Source organism: Lineus longissimus, chromosome 1 (assembly GCF_910592395.1).
Source record: "Lineus longissimus chromosome 1, tnLinLong1.2, whole genome shotgun sequence".
NCBI classification, from domain to species: Eukaryota; Metazoa; Nemertea; class Pilidiophora; order Heteronemertea; family Lineidae; genus Lineus; species Lineus longissimus.
The window spans coordinates 22,180,124-22,198,568 of NC_088308.1; the positions used below are offsets into that span (position 1 = coordinate 22,180,124).

Genomic DNA, 18,445 nt, shown 5'->3' on the forward strand with positions numbered 1-18,445 from the left:
ATAAAATGGCGAATTGGCTGAATTCGGTGGATCATTTTAATGAATGCATACGCTACGGAAATCATTTTCACATGACCGCTTAATAAATACTTGTGCATTGTATACGACAACATGTGGAGGTTGCCCCTGCCTTGACTTCGAGTAAAGGTCCATGTAACGGCAACTGACAGAATGGAGGTTGTTCCTGTCTTGGCAGCGATGAATCTCTCTCATGTTGACACCCGAGGCTGGCGTCTGGTCGTTGCTGTTAGGTACCTTAATATAAATCATAAACACGTCATCACATTTTGCCAGGCAATGTCTTCCCCAACGTCACAGACACTTTGTCTTCCCCAACACAAGAGAAATTGTTTTGACTCGGTTATCTCGGGTAAAGGTTCATGTAACTACTGGTGTGTAGATGTTGCGTTTTGTTGGTAGAGTCACCAGGAAACGATGTCTTATGTTGCTGCAACTCTCAAATAGAGGACGACTTGATTCACCCCCCCTCCCTCCAAGTGAGTCACTGGATTACATTCTTCACCACCTTTGCCAGGCAATGCTTTCCCTGACGTAAGACCAATAATACATCTTACTCCCTTCTCCTTCACGGCGCTGCTGTCGCCTTGACAAGTTCATCACGTTTACATGCAGCTCAGAGTTGTCGCCAATCGAAAGTTGATCAAAGATCAACAACGGCGTTAATGTGATCGCGGTGATATTTCTGAGCATTCAGGTAGGAAAGGTTAGAGTGTCGTGTAGGCGAAAGAGAGGAACCAAGCAAAGCTAAATCATTGTGACTGGCAGAGCTAAGCTCGGCTACACAGCGTACTGAGCGGATTACGAGGACATACATAGTGATATGATCGATAGAAGGCCCGCTATAATGGAATATTAATTCAATTCGCACTTGCGATGCGCTCACTCGCGGATGAGCTAGAGTTGGTAACACTTGTCTATCGGAGAATGTACCGTGATTTCTGACGGGGATTATATACAGATATCCAAGAGGAGTACCCTCATAGTGTGTTTTCTCGTACAGACGCCGTTTTCATTGATTGTCCCGAAATAGAAACTGTGAATAAAGATTGCATCCACCCGGGGATGGAAAACTAATGTTTTATCTGTGCCCAGAGGATCTGTGAGGTAAGTGGCTTTAGATGTCTTTCTGTGTCAATGTTTGTCTTCGGAGAGGCGACACGCTCTTGCCATTATATGAGCAGCCAGCATCGCTGCTTGCATGAATGCATCCTTCAGTGTGCATCCAATAGGTCAGCAGCAAATAATGTTTTTGTATTCGCAGGATATGTTAAAAAATCACTTAATGTAATTGGATCATATTTTGCCGATGTCACTGGTCATGCGGTTTGCCTGAATGCATGGCTTAATGATACTCTCCCTCTAACGCGTATACCTGCAGCCAAGTAGTGACTAATGACTTGCCATTTACATCATACCATGCACAACTTGCTTTACTTCGATTGCTTTATCCTTTGAATGAGACGATAAGACGAGACGATTTCTTGTACCTGGCATCCATGTTAACTAAAGGACCTCATTTAAGTGGCCTGTATGGCTTGCAATCGTCTCCGCCTCTGGTCTCTGGCCGAAGCAAGAGTTGGAATCACTAGGCCAATGTGTCACCGAAGTGGTAGGCAAAAGCTCATTCCGCCTTGGAAGAGGAATATACTGTATGAGGATAACTCTTCCAAATGCAAGGTGGAACAGGAAGAAGAAGAATATAGTCATAGAAAGACGGGGTATTTCCTTGGCTTTTACTGCACACTTACATTGCTTATGTAGCCAATCACCAAAAGGGGAAAAGGAACTTGTCGATGCACTTTGGCTAAACACCGAATGTCATATTCTCCCCAGAGGTGCATCTGAAAATTGGGTTTCTCACTTTACAACCAATGTCAAAAGTTAACAATATTTTCTCTACCGACTTTCACCAGAAATAATCAGATTCGCTCGTAACCTTTGAAGTGTTGTGTGGACGTCGGATATCTTTTTATCTAGTTTGACAAATCAATGTAGCTGAAAACGGAATTACCTTCATCAGATCAATCGCAGGGCGGCAATATAAATTTAAATCCATGTCTGGGCAACAGCTCGACCGGAGGAAGCGGTTGTCAGGGTGTATTTCGGAGTTCGAATGCCTGACTACCGAAGTATAGCTGTGTACTGCCAGACAAGAACATTAACAAAATTGTTAATCAGGTCATAGATGGGTTCTTTCTTCTTTTCTGGGAAGCTGGTGGCTTGGCATATATACGCTAACACTCAGCAAGGGTCTACATTGTATAAGACGGAGCTCAATCTGGAATGGCATACGCAAAATCTTGAGAAATAAAGGTTTTAGAGTTTTAAAAGGTATTTTTGAACGTTATTCGGCCAACACATGAACATCTTGAGATGCTTTTCAGCTCAAAGTTTTCAAGAACCTTTTTATTCACTTTGTTGAAAAGCCTTTTCGAATTCTCAGAAGCCTTGGGAATACAAATTGGCTTTAACAAGCACATCGAAATGATAGCTTTCGAGCCGTTCGAATTAGAATAAATCGAAATGAGGAAGTCTAATCACTGTTTAATAGGCAGCAGGCTTGACTCATGACTACCTAACGGCAATTGATGAAGACGGTTCCTGTCTCATTTCGTCAAATTAAAACACCTCCGTCAGCGGTAATTTTCATTTGACTCTATTGTCTAGACGGTACATGTAGGTACGTGAAACCCTTGATCATTGATAGCCATACCTTGTGGTCCTTTACTGTTGACGTGCGAGAAGGAGAGGAACATGACAAATGTCTGAAATGCGATTTCATCGAATACATTGAAGGGAAGCAGTGCCATAATTAACTACTGGAAAGCGACATCACAACGATTAGAAGTCGGAATGAGCCACATCAGGCTTGAAACCGAGTGTGCAAGTCATGCTTAGACTGAGAGTCAATAGTCGATAACTAAATGACTGCAAATTATGTTGACATGTTGGGTAGGTTGCATTTTTTGTGACACCCTGTGTAAGATACTTGATATCTCCTCGTTGATTTGAACTCACTGTCTAAATGACGAAAATACTTCAGGTACGCCAGAAATCAAATCCACAAACCTTTGAAATAACGGTACATAATGTCACTAAAACTTTTGCAGATTTACGAGAAAATATCCAATGCCTCTAGCTCGACCTCATCGAAACTTGGAATACTTTGAAATTGTGCCTTATAATAAACTTCATGATAACATGAAATACAGTAGTTTTGTTTCATCGATACACCCGTCGGCGATGCATCAATGGTTTGCATTCAATACATGCGATTCAATAGATTTGAAAAACAAATACCATATCATTTCGATGTTCATAATGGTTATCGGTTCCCATATCAAAGTCAGTTTTGCGCCTTTTGCTTTTCTCACAAAGGCACATGTAAACTTTTACATTTGACGTAACTGCAGGAAAATAGCAATTTATAACTTGCTATCCTTTGACAATGATGTCATATCTCTATATAAAAGATGTTTTCGATGCTCCCCTTGGCGACGATTATGTCAGAAGTTCATCTGGAATGCATACCATATAATTATATTGTTCGTCATGAGTCCCCATACCCTCACATCACCATAGACGACGTCAGACCCCAATTACCGTGCGCAAATAAAATGGTTGACGGGTTCATGCCTTTGATATCGTTGTTATCATTGGATCACAACCTTAAAAAAGTGTCGCATACGTCATTCTCATTATTAATACCCAGCTTGTCACGAGATGTGTGGGTAACATATTTTCTATGCATGTATGCCTGCTGATATTGTCAGTGATACGTTTGACGGTTGTATATTCGCATGAAAGAGGAAATATATTGATACATGGAGGCATGTCCTATTACATGCATACGTTAGGAATTCGAGCTCTTAGGCCAGGAGACCGGTAAGGAGAGAAATGTTTTGAAAAAAGATCCGTTGCTGCAAAGAATTGTTATGTGTAATCCCTTTGAAAAGTTACAAGGACCTACACTTGGTGCACCGTATTTGTGTACGAGTACTCAGTTGTGCATGTACATGTACATGAAGGCAATACAAGCGATTTTCTTTGATTAAAGAAAACAGGACTCAGTTACAATTGCATCCTAATTTTACTCATTATTAGGATGAAATCGAGAGAGGCAAATTGGTTACGGAAACGACCATGGCTCTTGCTGATCAAAAGGCCTCTAGACCTTCAATTGAGACATCACTGGTAATATGCTCAAATGAAGGACATCTTGAATTGCCTTCTTTTTTTTCGAAATAAAGCATTACCTACATTTTGTCTATAGTGCAACACTCGTTGTATTGCCTACATCTAGATACTGCTTCTTGTGTTGCCCATAGTCTTCCTTTATGTTTAAGATTCGATTATTAAGTTGCGTGCAGAGGCAGAGTGGTCAAGTCACCAATACCAGCTACATCGAAAATCGTTAAGAAATTATAAATACTGCTGTTTCTAATGAATAAAAGGGTCGCATCCCTTTGTGTGGCAATGTCAATAAAATCAATGATGGTCCGTCTATTGTTTCTTACGCTTAATCAATGCGATTGATTATTGATAATACCTCGTGATTCGATAAAATGTACGCGCAGCGTTAGATGCGGTCATACATGTAGATGAACGTGTACATCATTATTATCGGGAAATACATGATGTATATTTACTTAGTAATTCCATCACATCGTAGGAGGGGTTATTGAAGTTACTGCTCATTTATATTCTCGTAATATATATATAGTGATAAAACACTGATAACGAAATATGTAAACATAACATCACATACTCACATACAATGTAATCATAAAAAATATTAATCATGCAATCATGCCTTCATGTTGGTATCTTCATGAATGTTGTCCAAACATATCAGTTTCGAAGTCAGCCATGAAAATGCCTTTAAATATTTAATATAGTGGCACGACATGTGTGGCCTTCCCCACGTATACTGCCCTTGCTAGCACAAGAGCGCGGGAACCAAATTATCTACATTGCTGGGCCGCTGTGTTCCTCGTCAGTGGACCCAAAGGTCCAATTCAATGGACCCTAAACGGATGTAGGTCTGGAGGAAAATGAGAACCTCAAAAGTTAGACTTTTTAAACAGGCCATAATTTTGGTACAAGACAAATATATCGTCGACCATTTGCTTTGTTAGAGCGTTGAGGGGTGGGGGTAGAAGTAGAAAATGTCACATTGAAAAAGTGTCCGGCTCTATTGTTTTCTGTTGGATTATGGTATATGGTTTTTAGAGGCCATCACCGTCAACAGCTTAGAGATTAAAGCACTTGATATAATCCTCTGTTTCCTGGACAAATCTGTTCCCAGGACATTTCTAACTTCTACGCGTGGCACAACAAAATCAGCAATGAAAAAATACCTAAATATCTAATTCCTATGCGTCTCAATTTCTCAGTTTGGATAATATATATTCATGTTTATACAGGTGATACTAACCACAACAACCCTCCCCGGCGACAGCTGAGATGTACTGTCAATAGTCGTTTTCGTTGCCCTGAAGTAGGTTGCCAATAAGAGGCCAACAATTCAATCAAACCAAGACAGCCACCTCACGAGATTTCAACTAGCTCACGCGTGACTAGCATGCGAGATTAAAGTGAGCAACGATTTTCAATCTCAGGATTCAATCGCATTTTTTTTCACGCCTCAGTTAAAATCATTAGTATAACGTACATGTGTATCACTTAGTTTTATGTGCGAATCACGCAGTTTGTAAGATTCTTCGCTAGTGCACTTTTAATAGTTTCCTACTTTAGAATGGGCCATAAAGTCATGATTACTACGATGCGGTGTCTTCATTGATCGAGTTGTCGAACTGGATCCTCCATTGGCTGTGATAATGAGACTTGCTCGGCTCAAAATGACAGGGCAATGTGGGGTGACCGGCTCGGGCTGATCATCGCCACCTCTGTACAAAATAATAGTTTCAAAGCAACCGCGTATAAAGCCCTTCTTCATAGATTTGGGATGGGTATTGTCGTGATTGCGAAGGATAGTCTTCACGCTTGCAACGAAGACGGATATAAAAAACCCTGCTCAGTCAGCAGTTCTGTTTTGTATAGTCCTGTTTCGTTGGATAATCTAGTCTATGACTTTTTTGTTGGATAATCTAACCAGCCTAATGGCATGCTGCAATAGCATCTTTTTTTACGGACACTCAAAAATCCGCGATTTGATACGGACACAACAAGAAGACGGACAAGCACTGCACTTGTCGCAAAAGTTAGTCGACATTATCGTTGATTTATCTACCCCGTGCTATCTTTATGTTGTATCCGTAACACCATTTTGCTCGGATATTGCGATAGGATCTTGCACAACAAAAAGTACCCTATTCAACTTACTGGTCATGCTTGCCATGAGAAGCGCAACCGACATTGATGGGCATGCTAATGCGTCATTGTGCTCGACAAGTTTATGGCCTCAATCCCATCACATGTCCATTACGGCCTAGAATGTTCTCAAGTGCGGCAATTCCCGACTACCGGTTTTGTTTTCCTCGTTCATTAGTGACAATCCATCAGGAGACAAGATTACGGTGATCATATTTCTGCCCGCTTCCCCGAGCTCCAGGCTCTCTAAGCGAAAGCTCATGGACTCGGATAACCAACAGTATTTTGGGCCCTATTTGCTTATATGGATATGGTGCGCGGAGGAATTATGATGTATAGAGGATGTCAAATCAATCGTAGGCTGAAGTGGTCGGCGCGTCATGAAGGGGGACCGCATTGATCTTGCCATCAGATCATGATGGATGAAATCGGCGAAATTCCCGATGATGGCGTGGATAAGTGGGCGAAAGCAAAGACCAGGAGCACTCAGACTGGATGGGTTCGGCAATGTTTGTCGTTTGACGAATGATGTGCCCTGGGGATATGCTGCATTGACATTGGTGTCAAATTCCTGGTCTAAACTCAAGCTGTTTCTGTATGTTTGAACATCTTGTCTATAATCGCTGTTGTTAGCGTTGATCACATTACCGAATATCGTGGTTGAGGCTTGACTGAGCCATTTCAGCAATGTTTAAACTTTGTACCCCTGTCTGATCCGCTGCCGCTGAATCACATTGATGTGAGTTTGGGGATGTTTCGGCCCAGGCTCAAGCCATTTCAATCATATCTATACGTCGTACCTCTCCCACTGTTTCATTACGCCTTCAGCTGCCACACTCGCCATCATTCCCCACTGTTTCGTTACGCCTTAAGTTGCCACACTCGCCAACATCCCCCAACTGTTTACTGCAATGTTCGCCAACATCCCCCCCCCTCTCTCCACAGGTTTTCTAAACAAGTCGTGGTGACTCGCACCTTCGAGTTCGAGAGTAATGGATTTCTCGATAGTTCGATGCTCAGCTTATTACATTGTGACCGATTACTTGCCCCTGAGCCTGTAATGAAGAGCCGTTGTAAATAACTGGGGCGTAATGCTTTATTGCGGTGCAGGCGTGGTACGACTATGAAAGATAATGAAAATTTAGAAGTTCTTAACCATACAATGTAATAAGTAGGTGGATGGTGGTGGTGGTGGTGTTGATGGGGGGGGGGGGGGGGGGCTATAAAACCATGAAAATGATGTGTGGATGACCTTGGTATTCGAAAATGAGCCCCAACATACCCCAATGGAATAAATTCAATTCCCGCGCTCGTGCAGGAATCGCTGATCGCAGATCATACAGTGTCACGATGGCCTTGCCCGTGTCAAAAGGAGAAAACCAGCAGCATGCAGTTCCTGACCTTCACATCGACTTATTATCAATATTGACTCTCATATAGATGTAATTTCTCTCTATCTATCGATGTCCAGCCGCGTATCGATTGTTGCCCCATATGGTTTGACATTGTTATGCTCCGTATCACGGCTCCACTTGACAAGCGAGATGGTCAGATTAGATTTGAGGCCCTCTTTAAGTGCTATAACATTTTAACACTGAGTACACAAAAAATATGGATATCTACGCTAATTTAAGTGCGCTCGAAGTGAAACCAATCACGAAATCTGCGAGGTTTCGCAAATTCGCATTCTGAATTATCATTTTTTATTTCTTTTATTTTCTTTTGCGGGAAGATGACGATAACCATAGCTGATTATTTCATGTAGACGTTCACGCCTCTTAGAAGGGCGACTCGATAGGCAAAATTAGTTTGCTAATCCATTGAACTGACGTTAATAGATGCAGCAAATTGTGAATTCGTGGCAACGAACTAACTGAGTCGTTACCAATTCGTTTATACACTGTATTGTTGCAGCGTCCGTTCTTCAACCAGCGCAGACCGGTAGATAGTTTTTCAAATAAAGAGCAGTGGGATCAAAGGAAACTTGCCGTGACCAGACTCTTTATTGGAACGACTCTGATACAACGTTATTGTAAACTGGAAAGTTAGTTTGAAACCACACTATTGCTCCTACACTATTGCTTCATTGCTCCTACATGCATTACACGTTCTACCTTAGCATACATTTGTATATGTACTAGAAGATGTACATCTATCGCCAGAAGACAGGAACTAACTAACACCTTGGCAACGTATTTAGAAAAGGCAAGCCTATTAGTTCTACCGCCATTCAATTAGCTTTCATATACAGTGTTTGATTTCACGGACCCTTTTTAAAATATTGACTCTCAATATTCTCGCAGAAGAAAAAGTGGCTGCGCACATACAGATATTGCCAGTGCATGAGTACGGATGCCATTAATTTCGATTTTCTTTGTCAGCCCAATATTAAATGGTCGACGAGATTGAAATTCAATTCTGTGCTCATTGATTAGTATTAACCCTGACGTTACAATGGAACATATCTATTAATATAAAATCAGGTTAATGGAGTTCATTTGCACATATCAAATATGAGACTTTTTAATTTCTTCGCTATGATGACGTCTTCTATATAAGAAGCAGCTGACTTCATACCAGTGTTGTTGGATGAGTGCGTTTCGCACGAATTACTGCCCGAGCACAACATGGATACGTGTATTGTGCTAAAGCATGGTAGGGGTACATGTACATGTGTGTGTACACGTATATGGTATCAGCCACGACCGAGCGTCAGTAGTTGGCTTTAAACTCCTTCTTCAATCAAATTATATCTCTTTTAATATTTGGTTATTATATTCAAAATATAATTTGTAACATGACTTATTCTTCTTCTGCGTTCAACTATGTGCTTGTTGTATGTAACAGAACAAATAAACTGTTGTAACCGGCTGAAAAAAAGCAGCAGCATACCTGCAGTATCCTATTCTTCCACAGAGCGTGGTGTTTCTTCTATCATCGATTGCTCGGGCTGCGAACCGACGATGCCTTTGTGAGTGTTCATATTAGAACAGTTGTTCAATCTCAAATATTATTGACGTTTCTTTAGAGGATAAACAATGATTATAGAAATGTACGTCGATCGTTTTTCTTCTATATTGGCATCGTTACTCTTCGCGATATTACACAAGAAGGTCTTTTCTCTCCGTTGCATTGCAGGTGTTCTTCGGTATCAATGTATGGCTCATATTGGTTGGTTTTGAGACAAAAAACCTTATTTATTTGAGTTAGGTTGGTCTTGATAGTCAATTGGCTTACATGTAAACATCAGTACCTTGGTCTCGCAGGTGCCGACATCGTTAGGCCTACACTCAAAAGTGATTCGTTTGAGATGGTAACAGAAGCTAATAGCAAATTATGTCATTTGTCAGTGCAAATGCATTTGCAGTCAGCAGGTGCCTGGGCCTAGGAAATGAATTCAAATCCAAGCCAACGACTGTGAAGAACACGCTGGGACGAGTGTATACAGTTCTTCTGGGAAGTAATTGAGACAGCTCGTACACAAACAACACACCTTGGCGAGACACCTACGACCTTCTCCACTTCCATTTCGCCTCGTCAAAGTCCTCGTCCTCATCACAATGCACGATGCAACTCAACATCAGCCGCACTAATGATGACACACATCAAATGTTCTACATCCTGCAATGCATTTTATGGAGACCCAGCCACATCGGGCGTAAAATTTCTGCAATTCGTTTTCTTAGGTCTTCCGGCAGAAATATGAGTGATGTTCCTCTAATCGGTTTTGACATCCTATCGGGTCAGCGGAGAGCACTCGCTTAGAAGACACATAATCAACGACATTTTCGTGGACTGTACATGGCTCTGTCATCCAACCAGTTACATCTGTACACAGACAGATATAATTCATACGTCTCTGTTTGCGTGTTGGAATCATGGAATTTGGGATTAGTGTTATACTGTCTGCGAGCGGAATGATTTATTTCCGAGATGCGTCTCTACTTGGCGGAGTGGAAAAATATGACAGCTAGTTCCATTTGCTTGTACACGTATCAGCTGTAGCAGGTTGTTAGATAAGCTCGAGGTGTTATAATGACTAGAGGCTGAGCGTTGTGGGCGCAAGCAGCAGCGAATTCGTTACATTTAATCAAGTTTGAATCGAAATTTTTATTTTTAACTCGCATGGCCTACCCACACTCGTCAAACTGACCATACGAGATAAGATTTAGTTTTTATGTCCGCCAGAGCGATTTGATCATCAGTGTTATGGGAAAATCGAGCCGGTCTAACAGTCATCTCTCAGTGTCTCAGTCATTGCCTGCTTATCCTACATGTACCATATCGAACTCGGGAGTGAATCTAGGTCCTGTTTTCTAAATTCCTGGTTAATCTAAGCGAAATGTAACATTTATATTTGTCATGGCTTACTATGACAGGACCAACCTGCCAGCCATTTGTTATCAGTGTTGGCGATATTAAAGCAGGTTTCACACACAATATTCTCACCTGCCGACAAGAAAAAAACCAACCCGATCTGTTTATTCAGAAGCCCTGCCACTGAAACATTTCAAACTACCAGAGCGCATTCATGACAATCTGGCAACACGGATAGTGATGAAACAGGATGGGTCCAACTATAGCAGTTGTATGATAGCAGAAACTGGATAGTTAAATATTTCCTGAAGGCAAGCGAGCGCTGTTGGCGTGTGAATAGAATTTCGTCTGATGATGAAAATACTTCTAAGGCGCGAAGTGTCGACGACCTCAGCCCACCCGTGCGCTGGTTTCGTGTGTTCTCGTTCGTATCGTCATCTTTACAAAATGCCTTAACGGTTATTTACTTAAACGGCATCATATTGAAGCCAATCTCACTAAAAATGTGCCAGTATTTCCCTTGGCAATTTTCACCCTTTGAAAAAAGCAATTCATGTCAGTGGTTGAAATGAAAATAGCTGCGAAATGAAGGTGACACCTCCTTAAAAAGAGTGTTCATTGTAACGAGAGACGACGTGAGTGCATGATGTCTTACTGGTTTCAGTCAATGCAACCGCGGGTATGTCGAATAACTATGCCAATTTGTCCATGCGTGGTCTTTTTTTGCTTTAAGGCGAAACTGATTGCAACCAGTATAGATACAGAGTTATTATCGCCATGTACGAGCAGAGATTCGTTCTCTGAGATATGGACTAAGCTATGGTTTTGATCATAAGAGGATGGATTGATGAATGAGTTAGTCCGTCTTGGTATAGGGAATGCCCAGCATATACCTGTACTTTTGTTGTACTCTAGACAGATCGGTAAATTGCTACTACTGGAGGTTATATATACGTTTAAGAAGCTGTTTTTTGCCAAAACACTATATTTCAGAACAATGGCCTGAGGTATCAGGCACTGTCTTTGGTTCATCAGAATTCTAATGCTTTTAAACCAAAAATTTGTTTCTTCTTTCACAAATTCGTGCCGGCCGGACCGTCCTCAGCGACTGCCACTGACATGACTGCCGATGTGAAAAAATATTCGTTATGTGCCCATAACATGCTTAAGCGGACCCATTCTCAGGCTTAAATAGGGTATTGTGTCATCAATTTTATCGGCATACTTATAAGGATCTGTGATAAGTTGCTGTTCTCAACCTCCCTTTTGATAAGATCCAAAAATCTTGTTGGTCAAGATGCTTCCTTACATGTAATCACAACAGCATTTTGGCCAAGCCATTTTCACGAATGTTGCAGAGTTACTAGAATTCGTTAGATAATCCGACAATGTTGTAACGAGAGAATCGGAAAAGTGCTTTTGGTGCCGATGCAACGCGGTTCACCAGAAACTTAAATCTTATGTGTCCTAGCAACCAGCTGAAGTAGGAATTACATCAACCCCATGAGGCCGTTCCTTCTTCTAGCCACTTCATACGATTTCAACAGAGAAATACGGCTTGTCATTTCGATGAATGGGCACAATGTAGAACATCTTCCTTTTCTGTGCAGGATCATCAACATTGATGTACATTAATCACTTGCATTGATGCACATTGATCATTGTGTATACATTGCACTGTACGCATCGCTCTTTGTTTTCTGCGGTATTTTAGTTAGAAAGTACGAATATCTTCAAAATGTTATGAGTGGCACATTGCGTAATTCTACTGTTTGTGTTACTAAACAGACATCGCGTCTGCAATATATTGGCAACCGTTCTTCAAATGCTCTGTTATGAGTTGTACTAGTGAAGCAACTTTTGTCTGGTTGAGACAATACGGCGCTGTGCCGACGCCAGTTCTCATCGGACTATTTGTAAAGCTTCGATTGACAGTTTTCATATTGACTCAGTAGTGTTTCAGTTATTTTGTTCCTATTAATGTGACATTTGCTACTAAATATGTAGTTTTTAACTGGTGAAAGAATAAAATCACTTAGGTATCATGCAAATGGAAATAGCGATGGCAGTTAAATATAAACAGCAAAAGACAGTAACGAGATTAAGTAGATCTAATTCAGTAAAGAAATTGATCTGAATTGTCTACTGTCAACATACAGCCTACATCCCAGCTCCACACATCACTTGATCTGATGAAATGTGTTTGATTATCTAAGCAAGGGGGCTAAATCCAACCACCGTGTGACATAAAGTGGTTTCCTGTCTGATTGCTATCGATACGCTGCTCGTCATTTAGCAAATTGGTCTTAGTCAGACACTTTGGATATTGATGATTCGGATGCTTGGGGAATCGTAGGCCCGCTTTTGACATGCCAGACGGAGCTGTAATCACCTACTAGCATCAAATACATCCCCAAGATGCCAAGAAGGTTAATTTGAGTAATCTGGTAAAATGGCTGTGTTAAGAAACATATTTGAGTTGTACAGTGGCACTCCCAATTAATTGCGATTTTGTATATGTATCATTAAAGCTTTCAACTTTAAAAAACATAATTTTTCTTTGCCTTGGGTATCTAAATAACCACACCGTTCACAATACGTTGCGAATCTAATTCAATAATAACCCTTTCAGAAAAAAGGTCCTGCATTGGTTACTCTGATCGATGAAAGGCAATGCACCAAAAGAAAATTTTGAACTGAATTAAAAATCGGTTTAAACATAGTTAAATAAAACTGTAAGCGAAATCGATGAGGACAGTACTGGTGTGTTGACTTGTACATGTAGGCAGTGTACCTTTATCGACATCGAGCTTTTTATAGCCCTTAAACATACATCACCAATACCTTAAGCGATTGTACCAGTCTGCTGTATGGTTATTGTTTCCCCTTGACCCTGAAGCTTAGGCAAACAAACGAGAGGTAAAAAAATGGAGAAACAAGTGTGACCATGGTTACCATTGGCTTAAACTTGGTAAGCACTTCAGATGGAAATAACGGAACTGTAATCATATGATGCGGTACATTGCAGCACTGCTTATAAAATGTGGCTCACAGGGATAGTAAGAAATGCATTTTCTCTGGACAGTACAAAACGTTTTAATTGTATTGGCTATACGCCCCTCAGTTACAGCGGTTGCCAATGGCCTTCACGTAGTCGTCATTTTGTCATTTCCCATGACTGAAGCACCATCAAGGACACTCCATGGTCAATTGCGGTTGCTACTGCTTGAATAATTAAACGGTAAACGTGGCCAAGTGTAAGTAATAGTGAAATTAACGGGAGTATTTGCATGCATGGAGAGTGGGCATGCGCTACTTTGGGACTCTCGAACAGCTTCTCGTGGAATTGAATTTTTCTCTTTCTTAAAAAATAAACAAAAATGAACTTGCAGTTGTTAGCGTAATTGTAGTGTAGTTTAAACTGTGTTCCTAAAAAAAGGAACGTGTGTTGGTCACCTACATGCAGGTCGACCCTGAAGCTTATACGATAAAAGGACATTCCTAATCAGGTTATTGAATCTACCGCCAAGTGACTATCGGTTGAAACCTTACTGAGTGACTTCCTTTACCGATATTCTTAAATTGAAGCTATACCTCCCAGAAGCATATCTAGAGGTCAGAGAAGGGGCAAGTTGTGCCATGGTAATTTTTAGGGTCTATTACCAAATTTCGGGTAAATCTTAAAGATTTATTCAAATAAATGGGATGCACCCCCCCCCCCCTCCCCCCCCCAACCCTCTCCTGCATCCACTGATTACTCCGGTATTGCAGTCATGGCTATGGCCAGTCAGTGTTGTCGTTGTATGATGTTGAAAGAGCAGGGTAATTTAATCTTCTGCTCGGTTGATATTGGTCGAAACTTCACTTGCTATCATCATTTTCCGATATTTTTCAATTTAACCATACTTACTCCTTTCAAAGCTGCATTGCGGTCATGGTCACCAGTCTCATTTGTCAATTTCCTTCAATCGCATTAAATACCTCGAGCGTGTAAAAGCTTCCTGGCAGTGTACGTAATGGAGGTATGGCTTGAGAAATTCAATTTCCTCTAATCTGAGAGTAAACCAATCCGAAACTATCGAGAAAAAGAGAACATCAGTGAAGATGGGTGCCATCTTTGATTTTTTTGAGACACATTTTGGCTAATGTACATGTCTGTAAATCTTCTTCTCCCGTATTCTATTTGCGAACTCCGATTCTTCGATAGATTTTTAAAAGTGTGTAAAGAATGTGCATATTATAATTTTTGGGCAAAGAATTGTTTTTTAAAAGGTGCTGAAAATCGCCTAGGCGACATGCGGCTTATACCAAAAGAAAATATTTACCCCAAAGTGTGTGTGACGACCTTCTATGTCTACCACCTTTGCTGAGTGCATTGTATTTTTTTCCCAGTGAAATAGAATTTAAAAAACAGAGGATATTATAAGGTGTACTGCCTCTTTTTATCCATTACCCCCCCCCCCCCACGCGATTCCAGGCAACTTGTCGGCGGTGGCATTGAGTTTCAGTCTTTCTGCAGTCGCATCATCCCCTTTACGTTGAGAAAATCCACTCCTTCCTATTTCCTTCTGCAAACTTCATTATCGATTACATGCAGAGAGAAGTGCACGCAAGAGCAATACACATTACAGCACTCATTTGCATAAATCAAATCGAGTTCGATCTATCTTAATGTTGGATTGGACCCATAATTGAACTTGTACTCGAACCTAAAGAATGTTTTCTAATTAATACAGAACAGCTGCAGTTTCTTTCAAGTGTACCGCTATCAGTTAAATCTAGAGATGAGGACTGCTCAACATGCTCAAGGGGGACGCTGAGGAAATTAATAACGAGAGGATCACAGAGCATGATAGCCGTCTCATCACTCTACAGGCTGTATCAGAAAAGAGGCAGAGACACATTTCACCGGATTGTGTGTATGAAGCCTTGAGTACACACATTTATGATGGACGCTGATTGAGAGTCAGTTTACTAAGGCAGTCTAATTACTAAATTCAGCAATTACATGTAATTTTGATGCAATCACCTTAAGCCTGCACCACACGGTGAAAATTTGCGTGATGCAAGTGACACGCGTGCATGTTGCGACAGGCAAATTCTCACTGTGTGGGGTCGTTTTTTGCTGCGTATCTTCCCTCGCGAGTCGAGACGCAGCCGATCTAGCATGTTTGATATTTTCTCGACACGCGAGGAAGTTAATCACCGTGTGGGGGCTACCTGCAGCAATGTTGCGCGAGTTCGACGAATCACAACAAGCAAATCGGTCACATGATTTATAGGTCAGTCACATGATACCAAAATGGCAGCTCCCATTGAGTCGACAGCAATTCAGCAATTAGATTTGCATAGGCCCCCTTATGCTCTCTTCTCTGAATCCATGGCCTTGTCCAAAGACTACTGTCCACGCGGCGCCGCCTCCGCCGCCGCCTCCGACGGAGTAACAGCAGGAGAATAAGGGCAATTTGGTCTTCTTGGTCCATAATACTTCTCATAGGATTTGACAGTTCCCGGGCGCTGCCATTTTGGTATCATGTGACTGACCTATAAATCATGTGACCGATCTGCTTGTTGTGATTCGTCGAACTCGCGCAACATTGCTGCAGGTAGCCCCCACACGGTGATTAACTTCCTCGCGTGTCGAGAAAATATCAAACATGCTAGATCGGCTGCGTCTCGACACGCGAGGAAGATACGCAGCAAAAAACGACCCCACACAGTGAGAATTTGCCTGTCGCAACGTGCACGCGTGTCACTTGCATCACGCAAATTTCACCGTGTGGTGCGGGCTTTACTTGTACTTACACCATAATGTTATAAGGCATAACGTCTCTGTTAGCGTAAGCGCTAGTCGTTCTAAGGAAGTTGGTGCCCTGGGAATCACGCGGGGCGGGGGGGAGGGTGCTCTTGAGGAAAAAACGGAGTGTGGAATTTGGAGCCATCCTTTCTTTCCTCTGCATGGGACACCGTGTCATGCATATCTGTTCAGACTAAAAATTGTCGTCGGTTATCGGCGACCCCAGTGATACAAGTTAGACAGATAGCCCTCAGTTATCACATGTACATGTAAACTCACCCACAATATCTATGGTATCTTCAAGAACAGCTTCATCGATTCTTGAAAATGGATATACTCCAGTATGTTCACCGAGGGCTATAATCTGGCTTTAGAATGACAATAAGAGCTGTTCGTATTGAGATAGCCTAACGACATATCGACATATGTTTTTGGCATTCAGTTTTTCCAATTTCCTAAATATTGATTATACTTCTTGAAGTAAACTTTCTCTGAAAGCACCTCTGCATACATGATTATTAAATCGGTCTGAGTACCTCTTCAGATGGAAAACCAGCATTGATTGGATCGCAATGCCATTGTCAAGTTTTTCTAAAAAGCAATGTCAGCAGGGCTTATCATAACTCAATCACCATCTTTATGGCAGGCACAAATTGAACAAAATGATAATGATCATGGTTTTCAAATCATAATGGTGACAGTCTTGTAGTAGGAATGCAGATTTTATCAGCAATTGCAATAGAATTACACGCTAATAGCTTGGGACGTTATAAATAGCGTGTCCAACATTTGCGGTGCTTGCTTTGGCACTTGTTTGAACGTGTCAAAGAAGGAAATTTATGATGCTTGCAAAACGGTAGGTTCTTCCACATCTTCAAACGTATCAAAAAAGAACATTTCTGGTGCTTTTATACAATACAATCGCCCAGTATTGTTTATACAGCTCAAAATGTCCAAGTTTACGCTCAGCTCTCAATGCTTTTACTACAGTTTTCTACAGAGATGGCTAGTGTAAATGTACATAAAGTTTAAAGTAATAGCATTTACTAGTCTTTTATAAATATCAGCCAATATTTGAAAACGAAAATGCAGATTTACAACTTGCACCATCCATTCCTATTCATTGAAAAGCTGAATCATAATGTTAAAGGGTCTCACTGATGAATTTCGAACGTTGTCATGAATTTTACAATGCTCTTTGCGATTCCTAATTAGTGAACACACTATGGGTAATCCGCTGCTTGAAATAACCAGATGATCAAAAGTGATCATATGCTCAGCCTTTGAATGGCAGTGTTGATTTACATGTAATTACTCACCTGACTAACGAAAATGACATTCTCTGCACGGCTTGCATAATCTTTCTTGGAGTGGATTTATTCCAAGGAAAAGATGGGTGCATCTCAATATCAAAGGCATTTTGCAGTCTTTAGCGTGTATAATGATGGCCTTTCCGTATTGTCAAAGGATACAGATGTCATTTCAGAATTTTAAAAAAATCCGAAAACTCATTTTAACCCAAGGCTTAAAGCAACTGAAATGTACGTGCTTTACAAAGTTTCTCTGATTAGAGATACATCCTCGTAGTATCATTCCGAATGATAACAATTTCAGTAATCAAATAAAACAAATTGAATAAGACAACTTTGCAGCCGGTGGCCATGCTGTAATAGGCACCTGTTCTTGATACAATTAAGGCTGGTTCTTGAAACAGGGATACTTTTTCTTCTGCGGTGAGTCAGTAACGAGTCTTTTTTTCGTTTGACATTTTGTTTTTGGCATAGTGACTCCGTCTTTGCCTATGGAAATGCTTCACGGTTATAGATGGAGTCAATGCATTGGTTCCAAGTCCAGGGAACCCCCTGACCCCAACGTCTTCTAATCGACACTGGTATTTTCTGTTCATAATCGAGGCCAATGAGGACCCGCAGCGGTGCACATACTTTAATGTCCCTCCTAGAGAATGTAACTGGTGAA

The 18,445-nt window shown here is 41.2% G+C and overlaps 1 protein-coding gene across 1 annotated transcript in view; it reads left to right on the forward strand.

Annotated features, from left to right (window-relative positions):
• Nucleotides 1-610: 610 nt before the first annotated feature.
• Nucleotides 611-18,445, forward strand: part of LOC135492253 (adhesion G protein-coupled receptor L1-like) — a 106,081-nt gene continuing 88,246 nt past the window's right edge. Inside the window, exon 1 of the mRNA XM_064778602.1 lies at nt 611-1,125. The gene's annotated coding sequence lies outside the window, so the exon portion shown is untranslated. The remainder of the gene's footprint in view (nt 1,126-18,445) is intronic.